The sequence below is a fragment of the Ruditapes philippinarum genome, unplaced genomic scaffold, assembly GCF_026571515.1.
Source record: "Ruditapes philippinarum isolate M1 unplaced genomic scaffold, ASM2657151v2 ctg4131_1_1_1_1, whole genome shotgun sequence".
In the NCBI taxonomy this organism is placed as follows: Eukaryota; Metazoa; Mollusca; class Bivalvia; order Venerida; family Veneridae; genus Ruditapes; species Ruditapes philippinarum.
This window is the reverse complement of record NW_026865925.1, coordinates 46,312-52,311: the sequence shown is the minus strand read 5'-3', so window position 1 is coordinate 52,311 and position 6,000 is coordinate 46,312.

Sequence of the window (6,000 nt, the reverse complement as noted above, 5' to 3'; positions counted from 1 at the left end):
GTTTTGTTGTTTGTTGTTTTTTGGGTTTTTTTGGTATATACATGTGTCTTGAAATACACGATATATATTAATACATGTGATGGATATAGAAATTTTGATGTGCCAGGAGACGAAACCGTTCAGTCTAATTTAAATGACGTCCTGTCTAGTGTTATATGGAATAGCATTGCTTGCTGCAAGATAGTGTTGGTTTATAATTAAAGCATTCCCTGCCAAAACATGAAATTACCGTATATTGAGTGTAGGGTACATTGCAATTGGAAAACTAATATTCTCTCATTCATGAATCGAACTCTAGAATGATAGGCGGACGTGTTATCGCGTCGCCACCGTCCCTGTAGGTCTGCCAAATCATCCATGAATTACTTTCTTAGGACATGGTCGTCTTTACACTAGGTATGAACTTGGGCGCGACACAATCATCTCGATGTGAATATTTGTGAAGGGTCATTTGGAATTCACGAATAACAAACTTCTTGCACGAACACGTGCATCTAATCACATGGTGAAAATATGCAGAACATTACTTTTTCTGTGTGGCCTTGACCTTTTACCAACGAAACTGGGTCTTGCGCGCTATGTTTCGATTTAGTAAACATGTGTGACATTTTGAACCCCCTGTGGATGACCAGGTTATCACACATACCCGACTATCTATACACTAGTATGGACAAGTATGCAGGACCAGATGAAATATACCCTTTAAGTGTGACCTTTGAGCTTCGGACCAGGCGCGCAACATATCTTGATGAAGTGAATATTTGGTTAAGTACTTTCAAAATCCATCAATTAATGACTAACTTATGGCCTTCTATACACTATGTAACACATAGTGATATTTAACCTCTAAGCGTGATCTTGACCTTTGACCTACTGGTCTTGGTCTCGGGTGTGACACATCGTCTTGATATGGTGAACATGGTTCCTGAACAAGAAACTTCCGGGAAAGGACCATTAATTCATTATATGAAAATATGCAAAACATAACCTTTAAGTGTGACCATCACCTTTAAGGCACGGACCTGTATCTCGCCTTGATTTTGTGAACATTTGTGCCAAGTTATTTTTACCTCTGATTACTTAATGACACACAATGCTTGATCGTCCCAGGCCGTGTCACTATGATACATGACATCCCTGTGTCGGTAAGCACCAAGCCAAATATTTCTCTTAGCGTAAGAGGTAAACATCGTCATGACAATGGTTAAGTGTTTATGTAATAATACAATAAGTAAATATCAAAATGATAGGGAGACTGTAATAATGTTGAATTTTCTTATTAACAAACTTTTGGAAAGCTACTTTTGAACAATATCAATGAGTGAAAGTAGTAACGATGTTTTAAATTGAAATGTATTATATTTTTTTTATATTTTTGCATGCTTATCAAACATTAAGTTCAATTTTTATTTCACTGACAACTGTCGTGTTCAACATTTGATGATTATGCTAACAGAATATAATGCAAATATGCATTATATTGATTGACCTAATGTGACGAGTGGTGTGCTTTTATTTAAACCAGTCAGTCGCCGAAGATTTTTTTGTGGAAACAAATCAAATAAAGCGGAGCTTCTGATTCTCCACCGTGCCTTGATATCTGTCCTAACGACAAATTATCAAGTACGATGAATAATTTGCCGTAACACATGATCAAAAAGATTCATTGAAACTAAAATATAAAAAAATATCAACATAAAAGTAAACAAATATTTGACATGCGCGTATAACAAAAAGGAATTCATAAGGATTCTCAGACTCCCAAGCCCTCTTACCGAAGATCTTCATGGTAATATCCACAGCGTTATGGAGCACATCTGATTTTAAACTTTATTATACTAACGTTTACTTTACTTTTATCAGCAGACTATCTGCTGTTCACCTTACTTTCATCAGCAGACTATCTGCTTAACCTAAATCGATGGACTTTGAAGCCAAAAGTCAATACCGTGGGGTCACAAAAGATTTGTTGTTTCATATGTATATACACTATAAGTCACTGCATTTGTATGTATACACCATGCAAGACACTACCTGTTCTAAAGAATTTACAGATTCCCCATTGTTCCAGAGACCTCTGTTTTAGACTCGGACTGACACATGTAATCAGGACTGGACAATCTTAAACATTCCTTTAATAATTTTGTGACTTGCACTTCAAGGATATGAGGACTGTTCTTCACTTGATGTAGAATGCATATATTCAGTAATCATCATTCAAAATTTCATACCATTTTCACGTTGAACGTTTTCAAATTATCATAAATTTGGCAGATGTGGTGTTGGAAGTTACTTTGAGGGTACGAGTCACGACATTCTATATAACTAAACACACTGTGGAAATCACTACATCTGAGCATGTATGCATAAACACTATGCAAGTCATATTTGTATGTATTTCTTTAAAAATCCACAAAACACTTATATATACTCAAAAAAGTAACGCAACACCTAAACAGGCTAAACTGTTCTTCTTTTTTTTCTAACGTACGTAATTTTAAAATTTATTTGACTGCCTTATGTTTCAATAAACCATTGCACAAACAAAAGGTTATAAAGCAAAAGAGAGAACGTTGAATACGACTACGAATATTTATTGCAGTACAAGGTATGTGGCCAAAAATACAGACAGTTTTTAGCTCGACTATTCGAAGAATATGAGAGCTATTGTAGTCGCCCCGGCGTCGGCGTCGGCGTCAGCGTCCGCGTCGGCGTCTGCGTTGGTTAAAGTTTTTTGTAAAGTCAAATATCTCAATTATTACTTGAGATATTCAATTGAAACTTACAATACTTATTTATAGTGACAAGGTACATCAGATTGACAAGTTGGATAACTCTGCCTACAATATTGACAGAATTATGCCCCTTTTTAACTTAGAAATTTTGGTTAAAGTTTTTTGTAAAGTCAAATATCTCAATTATTGCTTGAGATATTCAATTGAAACTTACAATACTTATTTATAGTAACAAGGTACATCAGATTGATAAGTTGGATAACTCTGCCTACAATATTGACAGAATTATGCCCCTTTTTAACTTAGAAATTTTGGTTAAAGTTTTTTGTAAAGTCAAATATCTCTATTATTGCTTGAGATATTCAATTGAAACTTACAATACTTATTTATAGTAATAAGGTACATCAGATTGACAAGTTGGATAACTCTGCCTACAATATTGACAAAATTATGCCCCTTAGGAACTTAGAATTTTGGTTAAAGTTTTTTTGTAAAGTCAAATATCTCAATTATTGCTTGAGATATTCAATTGAAATTTAAAATACTTTTTTATAGTAACAATGTACATCAGTTTGCAAAATTGCATAACTCTGCCTGCAATATTTGCAGAATTATTTGCCCCTTTGAAACTTAGAAATTTGGTTAAAGGTGAAAGGTTTTCGAAGATATTTACTTGAAACTTTACACATGCACTTAGGGTCATAATTGGAAGGTCATAATTGTATGTCACTGACCAAGTTCCATAACTCTGTCTTGCATTAAGGCTGATTCATTTCCCCTTTTCTACTTAGTATCTTGGTTAATGTTTACATGCAAGTTTTACATATCTCAATAACTTTTAAAGATATTTATTTAAAACTTCATATATGATTTAGGGTCATAATTGTAGGTCACTGACAAAGATCCATAATTCTATCTTGCTTTTAGGCGGATTTTTCTCCCCTTTTTTCAACTTAGAAATTCATGGTAAAGTTTTGCTTGTAAGCTGTTATATCAACAACAACTGAAGGGTTTGTGCCTTTTTTGGGACAATTTTATGCATTCATGATAATAAAGCAGTGATTTACTTGATAAAACATCTTAATAACAAGCCTTTGTACCTTTTCTGTCAAATTTATGTATTCATAGGTAATTAATATTATAAATAATATTATAAATAATACAATAAAACACCCTTGTGACATTTCCTTCTAAATAGTCAAGCCAATACTGTATAATTAGACCCTCTCCTTATAAGGCCTATAACATGAATTTATAAAAAAAAATTAGCATTTTTGTGAACTTAAAAACATTATTAAAGCTCTTTTACTATCAAGCACTTAGAATAGTCGAGCGTGCTGTCCTACTGACAGCTCTTGTTATATCATGTAATCTGAAATTAAATATAAATTGCAAATCATTGATCATTTTTCGTCGAAATAATTGAATCAAACAAATGTTCAGTGATTAATCCAATGTGAAATGAACATTTTTCGTCCAGGGCCGTAGCTGGGTTATACTGCACACGGTACTATATTGATTACACCACACAACAACTGTTACTTCGACTGATTTCTTTTAGAATGCATCTACTTCTCCAAGAAGGCGTGTATACAGTATATCAGGATATAAAGTGATCATAAGCCATTATGCCAATCTTTATTAATTCATGCATATATATATATATATATATATATATATATATATGTGTGTGTGTTCCTTTCGATGTTCATAATATCAATGAATATCGGTAAAATTAATGTGAACAATTTACCGAGCAGGACCGGCCAAAGAAATGTTCAAGACGGATGCACGTGCTTTTATGATATTTAAGATTAATGGTAGCTACTAATCTAGATATTGGGAAACGTTTCTGAATTTTGTGTATAAAATTGTGGCCTCTGATGCGTGCGAAAGTAACATCTTGTCAATTATTAAAACTTAAATGTTATATGTATTAAGATATTTACATTAATCATTTAAATTCGTGCTACTCTCGTAATCGATAATTGTCTTCAAAAATTTACATTTTATCATTTGTTTCGTATAAATTACACGGGAGTTTCCAAATGTAAACAAGCTTTTCCTTTTCGGCATTTGTTAAAGATTAGAGGCATTTTTAAGAATGAAATCTATACAAGAAGCTCTTGATTTATTTTCCTATCTTTAAGAACCATAATAACACAGTATGAGCCGCTAACGTCACACCGCTAGGCCGTCAACTTCACGCTGTTATACCGCCAGGCCAATTGGCCGTCAACTTCACGCTGTTATGCCGCCATGTCGATTGCGACAACTTCACGCCGCTAGGCCGCCAACTTCACGCTGTTATGCCGCCAGGCCGATTGGACGACAACTTCATGCCGCTAGGCCGGCAACTTTACGTACATGATTTACAATTTATCACCTATTTATTTCGTGTGTACTAAATAAATCTCAAAACGGTCAACTTGTTTGGTGAATCTTTTTAGTTTTCAAGCCTCGTTAATGTGTTGCCTGTGGTCAAATATTATGTTGCCTGAGGTTAAATACCAGTCATTTTGGGGCATTCTGGCGTATTTAAGTACCAGGGCTGCGTTTCATGGAGAGTCCTAAGTCTAAAGTTTGTCTTAAGTCAAAAATTGTGACAATTTTGCGTTTCAAAGAAAGTCTTAAAAAAGGTCCTAACTTAGGACTCCTATATTTATGACCAAAAACAGTCCTAAGTCTAGGAGTGTTGTAAAGGTATCTTAAGATTGTCCTAAGTCAAAACCACTCCAAAATCAAACAACTTTTGTTGAATTTTGTTTTGAAAACTATCTAGAATGATAGATAATGGTCTAACTAAGAAAATAAATCCGAACACCAATATCTTTAATTCAGTCATTAACGCTGTAAAGACGTTTAAAGAGTTGTTTACATGACGTCACAATTTAGCGCCAAATATCGCGTGCAAAACAAGACGCATCTATAAATAATATTACTGCGCGATGTACAATTGCGTAAATATTTTTTACTATGAAATTAAATGAAACGGTTATTTTATCGTTTTTCGTGAAATATGGTATGTATTTTCACTCAACATGATAAGAGGGAAATACATTACTTTTTATACTTGCTATGATCAATTACATAGTAAATCCAATCCGGATTATGCGCGTGCCATTGTATTTTGTAACTTTTTTCAGGAGAGCGAATTGGTCATAAGTCTTAAGTTTAAGACAAAAGATAAGACAGTTACTTGAAACGGTCTTAAGTGCAAAAACTTTTTCTCCTAAAGTTGGTCATAAGTCCTAGGATTTAGGAT